Genomic DNA, 13,402 nt, shown 5'->3' on the forward strand with positions numbered 1-13,402 from the left:
CAAAGGTATCTCCTCCCCGAGCACTACACTAGTGATTCCCGGGGCTTTTCCTCCAGTGGGAGGGGGTGGTCTTTTTGGGCATCTCACATCTCCTTTATAGTGTCCCACACCACCACACTCAAAACAATGAACAACCCTTGGCTGCTGGCTTTGGCCAGGGGTAGGGTTGCGAGGGGGGTTACTCTTGGGGATGAATCCTCTGCCCCTTCCTTGCGAAGTATTTTGTGGCCCTTTTGAGAACTCCCTCTTAGTTTCCCCTCCCTCTTTCCTCTGGGGGGCGCCCTGTCCTTGCTTCTGGGAATTCCCTCCAGTCCCCTTAGTCGACACCCGGGTACTAACCCAGATGTCTGCCTCCTCAGCAAGCTTCCTGGGGCTGGTCAGCTTGCTGTCCACCAGATGCTGTCTTAGTTCGGGAAGACACTTCTCGAGTAGGTGTTCCTTGAGTATGAGGTCATATAGTCCCTCATAGTCTCCTACTTCGCTGCCTCTTACCCAACCCTCCAGGGCCTTCCTGGAGTAGTCCAAGAAATCTACCCAGTTTTGCGTGCCCAGCTTGTAGCTGCCCCGGAACTTTTGCCTATATTTCTCAGGGGTCAACCCAAACTTCTTGAGCAGCGCTGATTTCATAGCCGGATAGCAGGTCTGTTCACTCTGGTCAAGAGCCAACAAAGTATCCCTGCCAGTGGGGGGCATGTATTTGTATAACTCACCTCCCCAGTGGACTTCCAGAATCCCATGGGCCCTTAGCGAGACCTCGTAGGCGGCTAGCCACTTAGCAATGTCGTCACTGGGTACATAACAAGCCATAATATCTTTTGGTAGGTACGGTCTAGGTTCTTTGATGTTGGTCTGGGTATCGCTGCCACCATTCTCTGATTTGGGGGATCCTCGGTTTAGGGCTTGTAAATCCATCTCTTTGATGGTTCGCTCATGCGCCAACCTCCTATCCTCCCTTTCCATGTCCATCCTGGCTAGTTCTATTTTCAACCTCCTCTCCTCCCTCCTATCTTCCAGCTCGGCTTCGGTTAAGCCCCTGTCTGAAACGCTGCTGCTTGCCCTTGAAGGTAGCCTGGGACCTGTCAGAAGATTCCCTCTCCCCATTTGGTTCAGCAATGCAGCCTCAGTAACAGTGTCCCCATCACCCACTTCCGTTTCTGGTTCCTCCCTTAGACGAGCTTCTAACCATGCCCTTATGCTTGTCAGCAACTCTCCTTTCTTGGCACCTTTATTAAAAAATACCCCGTTCTGCTGACACCAATCCCTGAGTTGGGCCACAGTATTGGCTTCCAGCTCTTTAAGATTCACCTCCAGCTTTGCCATGGTATACAATTACTCACAGGAGAAAACCACGAAGTGACCTGAGGTTAACCTCCACCCACCTCCAGAAATAAATTTAGAAAAAACAAAAATTAGATGAGGAGGGCCGCAGGGAGAAAACTCCAGGTGGGGTCCCGTGGTTGGCACTGCGTTACTACTAAGTGAGTGTAAGCACAAATCCGTGATCCCACCGCTGAAACACCAATTATGTTGGACCTAGATTACCCAAGCCTACATATGGTAGCTTGGCACAGTAGTGGTCTACAGCTAACTCAAGGCGTTGGCTAAGTACTTACAAGTCTCACCCACAGTAACACAGTGATGAACCACTAAAATAAAGACACAACACCTCTGTTTGGAAAAATACCGTTACCTTTTATAAAAAATAATATGTCTCTTTGGATTCAAGTTATACAAGATACAACATTAGTTTCTTTCAGGAGAAAACATTCCACTTTTACTTTAAGAAATTACTTTTCACTCTTCAGCTGTGGAAAAAGGGCAATAAACCACATTCTTTTGTCAATGGTACAGTAAAGCATAAGGGTAACTCTTTGGTTGGTTAAGAGAATCTCATTGGCTTCACACTCTGTAAGGTTACCTCACATTATTATACAATGACACATTACTCCACCAATAAATCTACTGAAAAGAAGATGCAGACTGTTAGTGCAATACGTTTTTACAGGTTCATTAATAGGTACTTTACCCCACAGCACTTAAGCACTGCCCAACTCAACAGCAAGACCTGAATGTAGATTTTCACTGTATGACCCACCAGTTATGTGCTAAAAGAGAAGACACAATAATATTAGTAAGGTTCCTCTCCCTCTGATTGACAGGCACAACTAGCTGGTAGAGAATCTACTTCTTCACTTATCACTAATCTGTAGGGGAGTTTACCCAGGAACCCTGTGGTTCCCTGCACCATTTCCACCTTTCTTTTCTGAGTCAGATATCGGATAAGTTTTATTCTATGTTATTCAGTTCACTAACTCGTTTTCCTCGAGTCAGGTTCCCCTTGACAAGTCAGTCACTCGCGTGGGTCATAGCCCCACTGTTCTGCTTCATTCACCTGGCTCTGCCGCCTCCCGTTCCCACGCTACCCGGCTTACTTGTGAGGTTGGGGGCGTGTCGCGGGTGTTTCCTCTACACGCACTGGAGCCCGGTAACAGACGGGCTGAAGGGGGAAGGCAGGGAAGGCTTTCCCGGCCCAGGGCTCTCTACCGAGTCGTCCGTTGTGGCGCTTCTGCCTCCTCTGAGGGGATCGACCTCCTGGAGCTCCGGCGCGGCGCTCCTCAGCTGGCGCGATGACTTTCCTTCCGCTGGCACTACTCGGCGGAGCATGCGCGGAAGCGCTCGTTCCTCTTCCGCCTCGGCGCACCTGCTCCCAGGAAGGACGCTGTTCTCCACAGGGACGCTGGTCAGTCTCTTCTGGGCCTGCTCGATCCTAGGCCCCTCCTGCCTCGCAAAAGCGTTCAGTCGCTGGTCATGCGCGGAAGCGCCTACCTCTTCGTGTGACGCGGCCGGTGCCCCCGGGGTTCCGACGCCGATCGGAGCAGCGCCACTGCTTCTCCTCAGGCACTTCTCACTCCGGCTTCACAGGAAGGATGTGCACACACGGCGTCCTCGCTCTTCAGGGTGCTAAGGTGCCACAGACGCCCACCTTCACTGCAGCTACTCCACAACACCGGTGAGCACAGCGCTGGGTATTGACAAACAGGAATACCCCCAATTAAGGGTGTGCTGAGTGGTTTTACTGGGGCTCTGAGATAAAAGGATCTTCTTCCTCCAGTAACTCGATTTCCTTGTCAGTAGTTGTTGTCTTGATAGAGGGATCGGTCAAAGGCTGAAGGGGGAACAATCCTCTGAAGTAACTGTCAGCCTCAGTGACAAACTAGCTGCTCTCAGTGTGTCCACCTCCTCTCACCACTGCCTCACTCCTCTACTCTGGGGTCAGCACAAAATGGCTGCTGGTCACTGGCCTTATATAGGGTGGCCTGAGACCTGCAGAAGTCTCTAGTCAATTCTAGAAAGTTCCCTAATGTTATCCTATGGACCTGTCCTCCAGTAGTGTCCGTTATGGCAGTTGGTGGACACCATCTTAGGTTTCTGGAGATCCCTAGATTTTCAAGGGGGCTGACTAGGCCTCACAGGTTATGAGGGAAAAATGGCGTCATCGCCAAGGAACACCTAGCCCCCTGACAGCATTAAAAAATTCCTGATGGACATATGTAAAAATAAAAATAGAAACTCTGGGAGGCTAAGGGGGACAAAAATAAATAATAATGGTTAGAGTCTCTCCAGAAGCAGACAGGTCTAACATTTTTTTTTTTTTTTTTTTTTTTTTAACATTTCAAATCCAAAGGGATGTTTGCATTAGGGAAAATGCTGGATAGTGTTGTTGTTTTAAATTACTATTCCAACATCCAAGGGGTTGCTTGACTCAGGGAAAATGCTGGAGTGTGTTGTTGTTTTATATTACTGTTCCATCCCCAAAAGGGTACTTGCTTCAAGGAAAATGCTGGATAGTGATGTTATTTATAATTACTATTCCAAATCCAAAGGGGTGGTAGCCTCAGGGAAAATGCTGGGTAGTGGTAGTGTTTTAAATTACTATTTCAACACAAAAAGGGTGCTTGCCTCAGGGAAAATGTTGTATTAGTGATGTTGTTTTAAATTACTATTCCAACACCAAAGGGGTGCTTACCTCAGGGGAAATGCCTGATAGTGCTGTTATTTAAAATTACTATTTCAAATCCAAAGGGGTGCTTGCCTCAGGGAACATGCTGGATAGTGATAGTGTTTTAAGTTACTATTCCAACTCCAAAGAGGTACTTGCCTCAGTGAAAATGCTGGATAGTGTTGTTGTTTTAAATTACTATTCCAACTCCAAAGAGGTGCTTGCCTCAGGGAAAATGCTGGATGTTGTTTGGGTTTACAATTACTATTCCAACTCCAAAGGGGTGCTTGCATCAGGGATTTGCTGAATAGTGTGGATGTTTTAAATTACTATTCCAACTCCAAAGGGGTGCTTGCCTCAGGGAAAATGCTGGATAGTGTAGTTGTTTTAAATTACTATTCCAACTCCAAAGGAGTACTTGCCACAGGGAAAATGCTGGATAGTGCTATTATTTAAATTAATATTCCACCTCCAAAGGGGTGCTTGCTTCAGGGAAAATCCTGGATAGTGTTGATATTTAAAATTACTATTCCAACTCCAAAGGGGTGCTTGCCTCAGGGAAAATCCGTGATAGTAGTAGTGTTTTAAATTACTATTTCCAACTCCAAAGGGGTGTTGGCATCAGGGAAAATGCTGGATAGTGTTGTTGTTTTAAATTACTATTCCAACATCCAAGGGGTGCTTGACTCAGTGAATGTGCTGGATAGTGTTGTTGTTTTAAATTACTATTTAAACTCCAAAGGGATGCTTGCCTCATGGAAAATGCTGAATAGTGTTGTTGTATTAGATTACTATTCCATCTCCAAAGGGTCGCTTGCCTCAGGGAAAATGCAATTGGTAGTGCTGTTATTTAAAATTACTATTCCAAATCCAAAGGGGTGCTTGCCTCAGGGAAAATGCTGGGGAGTGGTAGTCTTTTAAATTACTATTCCAACACAAAAGGGGTGCTTGACCCAGGGAAAAGACTGGCTAGTGTTGTTGTTTTAAATTACTATCCCAACACCAAAGGGATGCTAGCCTCCTGGAAAATGCTGGATAGTGATAGTGTTTTAAATTACTATTCCAACTCCAAAGGGGTGTTTGCATCAGGGAAAATGCTGGATAGTGTTCTTGTTTTAAAACACTATTCCAATTCCAAAGGGGTGTTTGCATCAGGGAAAATGCTGGAGTGTGTTGTTGTTTTAAATTACTATTCCAACTCCAAAGGAGTACTTGCCTCAGGGAAAATGCTGGATAGTGCTAATATTTAAAATTACTATTCCAACTCCAAAGGGGTGCATGCCTCAGGGAAAATGCTGGAAAGTGCTGTTATTTAAAATTACTATTCCAAATCCAAAGGGGTGCTTGCCTCAGGGAAAATGCTGGATAGTGTTGTTGTTTTAAATTACTATTCCAACACCAAAGGGACGCTTGCCTCCTGGAAAATGCTGGATAGTGGTAGTGTTTTAAATTACTTTTCCAACTCCAAAGGGGTGCTTGCCTCAGGGAAAATGCTGAATAGTGATGTTGTTTTAAATTACTATTCTAACTCCAAAGGGGTACTTGCCTCAGGGAAAATGCTGGATAGTGCTGTTATTTACAATTACTAATCCAAATCCAAAGGGGTGCTTGCCTCAGGGAAAATGCTGGATAGTCATAGTGTTTTAAATTACCATTCCAACTCCAAAGGGGTGTTTGCATCAAGGAAAATGCTGGATAGTGTTGTTGTTTTAAATTACTATTCCAACATTCAAGGGGTTGCTTGACTCAGGGAAAATGCTGGAGTGTGTTGTTGTTTTAGATTACTGTTCCATCCCCAAAAGGGTACTTGCCTCAAGGAAAATGCTGGATAGTGCTATTATTTATAATTACTATTCCAAATCCAAATGGGTGGTAGCCTCAGGGAAAATGATGGGTAGTGGTAGTGTTTTAAATTACTATTCCAACACAAAAGGGGTGCTTGCCTCAGGGAAAATGCTGTATTAGTGATGTTGTTTTAAATTACTATTCCAACACCAAAGGGGTGCTTGCCTCAGGGGAAATGCTGGATAGTGCTGTTATTTAAAATTACTATTCCAATTCCAAAGGGGTGCTTGCCTCAGGGAAAATGCTGGATAGTGTTGTTGTTTTAAATTACTATTCCAACACCAAAGTGGTGCTTGCCTCCTGGAAAATGCTGGATAGTGGTAGTGTTTTAAATTACTATTCCAACTCCAAAGGGGTATTTGCATCAGGGAAAATGCTGGATAGTGTTGTTGTTTTAAATTACTTTTCAAACTCCAAAGGGATGCTTGCCTCATGGAAAATGCTGAATAGTGTTGTTGTTGTAGATTACTATTCCATCTCCAAAGGGGTACTTGCCGCAGGGAAAATGCTGGATAGTGCTGTTATATAAAATTACTCTTCCAAATCCAAAGGGGTGCTTGCCTCAGGGACAATCCTGGGTAGTGGTAGTGTTTTAAATTACTATTCCAACACAAAAGGGGTGCTTGACCCAGGGAAAATGCTGGATAGTGTTGTTGTTTTAAATTACTATTCCAACACCAAAGGGGTGCTTGCCTCAGGGAAAATGCTGGATAGTGATGTTCCTTTAAATTACTATTCTCACTCCAAACGGTTACTTGCCTCAGGGAAAATGCTGGATAGTGCTGTTATTTAAAATTACTATTCCAAATCCAAAGGGGTGCTTTCCCCAGGGAAAATGCTGGATAGTGGTGTTTTAAATTACTATTCAAACAAAAAAGGGATGCTTGACTCCTGGAAAATGCTGGATAGTGATAATGTTTTAAATGACTATTCCAACTCCAAAGGGGTGTTTGCATCACGAAAATGCTGGATAGTGTTGTTGTTTTAAATTACTATTCCAACATCCAAGGGGTTGCTTGACTCAGGGAAAATGCTGGAGTGTGTTGTTGTTTTAGATTACTGTTCCATCCCCAAAAGGGTGGTAGCCTCAGGGAAAATGCTGGGTAGTGGTAGTGTTTTAAATTACTATTCCAACACAAAAGGGGTGCTTGCCTCAGGGAAAATGCTGTATTAGTGATGTTGTTTTAAATTACTATTCCAACACCAAAGGTGTGCTTGCCTCAGGGGAAATGCTGGATAGTGCTGTTATTTAAAATTACTATTTCAAATCCAAAGGGGTGATTGCCTCAGGGAACATGCTGGATAGAGTTGCTGTTTTACATTACTATTCCAACACCAAAGGGGTGCTTGCCTCCTGGAAAATGCTGGATAGTGGTAGTGTTTTAAATTACTATTCCATCTCCAAAGGGGTGCTTGCCTCAGGGAAAATGCAATTGGTAGTGCTGTTATTTCAAATTACTATTCCAAATCCAAAGGGGTGCTTGCCTCAGGGAAAATGCTGGGTAGTGGTAGTCTTTTAAATTACTATTCCAACACAAAAGGGGTGCTTGACCCAGGGAAAAGGCTGGCTAGTGTTGTTGTTTTAAATTACTATTCCAACACCAAAGGGATGCTAGCCTCCTGGAAAATGCTGGATAGTGGTAGTGTTTTAAATTACTATTCCAACTCCAAAGGGGTGCTAGCCTCAGGGAAAGTGCTGGATAGTGTTCTTGTTTTAAAACACTATTCCAATTCCAAAGGGGTGTTTGCATCAGGGAAAATGCTGGAGTGTGTTGTTGTTTTAAATTACTATTCCAACTCCAAAGGAGTACTTGCCTCAGGGAAAATGCTGGATAGTGCTAATATTTAAAATTACTATTCCAACTCCAAATGGGTGCATGCCTCAGGGAAAATGCTGGATAGTGTTTGTATTTAAAATTACTATTCCAACATCCAAGGGGTGCTTGACCCAGGGAAAATGCTGGAGAGTGTTGTTGTTTTAAATTACTATTCCAACTCCAAAGGGGTGCTTGCATCAGGGAAAATGCTGGATAGTGTTGTTGTTTTAAATTACATTACTATTCCAACATCCAATGGGTGCTTGACTCAGTGAATGTGCTGGAGTGTGTTGTTGTTTTAAATTACTATTCAAACTCCAAAGGGATGCTTGCCTCATCGAAAATGCTGAATAGTGTTGTTGTATTATTTTACTATTCCATCTCCAAAGGGGTGCTTGCCTCAGGGAAAATGCTGGATAGTGCTGGATAGTGCTGTTATTTAAAATTACTATTCCAAATCCAAAGGGGTGCTTGCCTCAGGGAAAATGCTGGATAGTGTTGTTGTTTTAAATTACTATTCCAACACCAAAGGGACGCTTGCCTCCTGGAAAATGCTGGATAGTGGTAGTGTTTTAAATTACTTTTCCAACTCCAAAGGGGTGCTTGCCTCAGGGAAAATGCTGGATAGTGATGTTGTTTTAAAGTACTATTCTAACTCCAAAGGGGTACTTGCCTCAGGGAAAATGCTGGGTAGTGGTAGTGTTTTAAATTACTATTCCAACACAAAAGGGGTGCTTGACCCAGGGAAAATGCTGGATAGTGTTGTTGTTTTAAATTACTATTCCAACATCCAAGGGGTTGCTTGACTCAGGGAAAATGCTGGAGTGTGTTGTTGTTTTAGATTACTGTTCCATCCCCAAAAGGGTACTTGCCTCAAGGAAAATGCTGGATAGTGCTAATATTTATAATTACTATTCCAAATCCAAATGGGTGGTAGCCTCAGGGAAAATGATGGGTAGTGGTAGTGTTTTAAATTACTATTCCAACACAAAAGGGGTGCTTGCCTCAGGGAAAATGCTGTATTAGTGATGTTGTTTTAAATTACTATTCCAACACCAAAGGGGTGCTTGCCTCAGGGGAAATGCTGGATAGTGCTGTTATTTAAAATTACTATTCCAATTCCAAAGGGGTGCTTGCCTCAGGGAAAATGCTGGATAGTGTTGTTGTTTTAAATTACTATTCCAACACCAAAGTGGTGCTTGCCTCCTGGAAAATGCTGGATAGTGGTAGTGTTTTAAATTACTATTCCAACTCCAAAGGGGTATTTGCATCAGGGAAAATGCTGGATAGTGTTGTTGTTTTAAATTACTTTTCAAACTCCAAAGGGATGCTTGCCTCATGGAAAATGCTGAATAGTGTTGTTGTTGTAGATTACTATTCCATCTCCAAAGGGGTACTTGCCGCAGGGAAAATGCTGGATAGTGCTGTTATATAAAATTACTCTTCCAAATCCAAAGGGGTGCTTGCCTCAGGGACAATGCTGGGTAGTGGCAGTGTTTTAAATTACTATTCCAACACAAAAGGGGTGCTTGACCCAGGGAAAATGCTGGATAGTGTTGTTGTTTTAAATTACTATTCTCACTCCAAACGGTTACTTGCCTCAGGGAAAATGCTGGATAGTGCTGTTATTTAAAATTACTATTCCAAATCCAAAGGGGTGCTTTCCCCAGGGAAAATGCTGGATGGTGGTGTTTTAAATTACTATTCAAACAAAAAAGGGATGCTTGACTCCTGGAAAATGCTGGATAGTGGTAGTGTTTTAAATTACTATTCCAACTCCATAGGGGTGCTTGCCTCAGGGAAAATGCTGGATAGTGTTATTGTTTTAAATTACTATTCCAACTCCAAAGGGGTACTTGACTCAGGAAAAATGCTGGATAGTGCTATTATTTAATGTACTTTTCCAAAACCAAAGGGGTGCTTGCCTCAGGGCAAATGCTGGATAGTGATAGTGTTTTAAGTTACTATTCCAACTCCAAAAAGGTACTTGCCTCAGTGAAAATGCTGGATAGTGTTGTTGTTTACAATTACTATTCCAAATCCAAAGGGGTGCTTGCCTCAGGGAAAATGCTGGATAGTGTTGTTGTTTTAAATTACTATTCCAACTCCAAAGGGATGCTTGCCTCCTGGAAAATGCTGGATAGTGATAATGTTTTAAATTACTATTCCAACTCCAAAGGGGTGTTTGCATCACGAAAATGCTGGATAGTGTTGTTGTTTTAAATTACTATTCCAACATCCAAGGGGTTGCTTGACTCAGGGAAAATGCTGGAGTGTGTTGTTGTTTTAGATTACTGTTCCATCCCCAAAAGGGTGGTAGCCTCAGGGAAAATGCTGGGTAGTGGTAGTGTTTTAAATTACTATTCCAACACAAAAGGGGTGCTTGCCTCAGGGAAAATGCTGTATTAGTGATGTTGTTTTAAATTACTATTCCAACACCAAAGGTGTGCTTGCCTCAGGGGAAATGCTGGATAGTGCTGTTATTTAAAATTACTATTTCAAATCCAAAGGGGTGATTGCCTCAGGGAACATGCTGGATAGAGTTGCTGTTTTACATTACTATTCCAACACCAAAGGGGTGCTTGCCTCCTGGAAAATGCTGGATAGTGGTAGTGTTTTAAATTACTATTCCATCTCCAAAGGGGTGCTTGCCTCAGGGAAAATGCAATTGGTAGTGCTGTTATTTCAAATTACTATTCCAAATCCAAAGGGGTGCTTGCCTCAGGGAAAATGCTGGGTAGTGGTAGTCTTTTAAATTACTATTCCAACACAAAAGGGGTGCTTGACCCAGGGAAAAGGCTGGCTAGTGTTGTTGTTTTAAATTACTATTCCAACACCAAAGGGATGCTAGCCTCCTGGAAAATGCTGGATAGTGGTAGTGTTTTAAATTACTATTCCAACTCCAAAGGGGTGCTAGCCTCAGGGAAAGTGCTGGATAGTGTTCTTGTTTTAAAACACTATTCCAATTGCAAAGGGGTGTTTGCATCAGGGAAAATGCTGGAGTGTGTTGTTGTTTTAAATTACTATTCCAACTCCAAAGGAGTACTTGCCTCAGGGAAAATGCTGGATAGTGCTAATATTTAAAATTACTATTCCAACTCCAAATGGGTGCATGCCTCAGGGAAAATGCTGGATAGTGTCTGTATTTAAAATTACTATTCCAACATCCAAGGGGTGCTTGACCCAGGGAAAATGCTGGAGAGTGTTGTTGTTTTAAATTACTATTCCAACTCCAAAGGGGTGCTTGCATCAGGGAAAATGCTGGATAGTGTTGTTGTTTTAAATTACATTACTATTCCAACATCCAATGGGTGCTTGACTCAGTGAATGTGCTGGAGTGTGTTGTTGTTTTAAATTACTATTCAAACTCCAAAGGGATGCTTGCCTCATCGAAAATGCTGAATAGTGTTGTTGTATTATTTTACTATTCCATCTCCAAAGGGGCGCTTGCCTCAGGGAAAATGCTGGATAGTGCTGTTATTTAAAATTACTATTCCAAATCCAAAGGGGTGCTTGCCTCAGGGAAAATGCTGGATAGTGTTGTTGTTTTAAATTACTATTCCAACACCAAAGGGACGCTTGCCTCCTGGAAAATGCTGGATAGTGGTAGTGTTTTAAATTACTTTTCCAACTCCAAAGGGGTGCTTGCCTCAGGGAAAATGCTGGACAGTGATGTTGTTTTAAATTACTATTCTAACTCCAAAGGGGTACTTGCCTCAGGGAAAATGCTGGATAGTGCTGTTATTTACAATTACTAATCCAAATCCAAAGGGGTGCTTGCCTCAGGGAAAATGCTGGATAGTGATAGTGTTTTAAATTACTATTCCAACTCCAAAGGGGTGTTTGCATCAAGAAAAATGCTGGATACTGTTGTTGTTTTAAAGTACTATTCCAACATCCAAGGGATTGCTTGACTCAGGGAAAATGCTGGAGTGTGTTGTTGTTTTAGATTACTGTTCCATCCCCAAAAAGGTACTTGCCTCAAGGAAAATGCTGGATAGTGCTGTTATTTTTAAATACTATTCCAAATCCAAAGGGGTGGTAGCCTCAGGGAAAATGCTGGGTAGTGGTAGTGTTTTACATTACTATTCCAACACAAAAGGGGTGCTTGCCTCAGGGACAATGCTGTATTAGTGATGTTGTTTTAAATTACTATTCCAACACCAAAGGGGTGCTTGCCTCAGGGGAAATGCTGGATAGTGCTGTTATTTAAAATTACTATTTCAAAGCTGAAGGGGTGCTTGCCTCAGGGAAAATGCTGGATAGAGTTGCTGTTTTAAATTACTATTCCAATTCCAAAGGGGTGCTTGCCTCAGGGAAAATGCTGGATAGTGTTGTTGTTTTAAATTACTATTCCAACACCAAAGTGGTGCTTACTTCCTGGAAAATGCTGGATAGTGGTAGTGTTTTAAATTACTATTCCAACTCCAAAGGGGTATTTGCATCAGGGAAAATGCTGGATAGTGTTGTTGTTTTAAATTACTTTTCAAACTCCAAAGGGATGCTTGCCTCATGGAAAATGCTGAATAGTGTTGTTGTTGTCGATTACTATTCCATCTCCAAAGGGGTACTTGCCTCAGGGAAAATGCTGGATAGTGCTGTTATATAAAATTACTCTTCCAAATCCAAAGGGGTGCTTGCCTCAAGGAAAATGCTGGGTAGTGGTAGTATTAAAAAGTACTATTCCAACTCCAAAGGGGTGCTTGCCTCAGGGGAAATGCTGGATAGTGCTATTATTTAATTTACTTTTCCAAATCCAAAGGGGTGCTAACCTCAGGGCAAATGCTGGATAGTGATAGTGTTTTAAGTTACTATTTCAACTCCAAAGAGGTACTTGCCTCAGGGAAAATGCTGGATAGTGTTGTTGTTTACAATTACTATTCCAAATCCAAAGGGGTGCTTGCCTCAGGGAAAATGCTGGATAGTGTTGTTGTTTTAAATTACTATTCCAACTCCAAAGGGATGCTTGCCTCCTGGAAAAGGCTGGATAGTGATAGTGTTTTAAATTACTATTCCAACTCCAAAGGGGTGTTTGCATCAGGGAAAATGCTGGATAGTGTTGTTGTTTTAAATTACTATTCCAACACCCAAGGGGTTGCTTGACTCAGGGAAAATGCTGGAGTGTGTTGTTGTTTTAGATTACTGTTCCATCCCCAAAAGGGTGGTAGCCTCAGGGAAAATGCTGGGTAGTGGTAGTGTTTTAAATTACTATTCCAACACAAAAGGGGTGCTTGCCTCAGGGAAAATGCTGTATTAGTGATGTTGTTTTAAATTACTATTCCAACACCAAAGGGGTGCTTGCCTCAGGGGAAATGCTGGATAGTGCTGTTATTTAAAATTACTATTTCAAATCCGATGGGGTGCTTGCCTCAGGGAACATGCTGGATAGAGTTGCTGTTTTAAATTACTATTCCAACACCAAAGGGGTGCTTGCCTCCTGGACAATGCTGGATAGTGGTTGTGTTTTAAATTACTATTCCAACTCCAAAGGGGTATTTGGATCAGGGAAAATGCTGGATAGTGTTGTTGTTTTAAATTAATTTTCAAACTCCAAAGGGATGATTGCCTCAGGGAAAATGCTAGATATTGTTTGGGTTTAAAATTACTAATGCAACTCCAAAGGGGTGCTTGACTCAGGGAAAATGCTGGATAGTGTTGTTTTAAATTACTATTCCAATTCCAAAGGAGTGCTTGCCTCAGGGAAAATGCTGGATAGTGTTGTTGTTTTAAATTACTATTC

Source organism: Lissotriton helveticus, chromosome 9 (genome assembly GCF_964261635.1).
Source record: "Lissotriton helveticus chromosome 9, aLisHel1.1, whole genome shotgun sequence".
In the NCBI taxonomy this organism is placed as follows: Eukaryota; Metazoa; Chordata; class Amphibia; order Caudata; family Salamandridae; genus Lissotriton; species Lissotriton helveticus.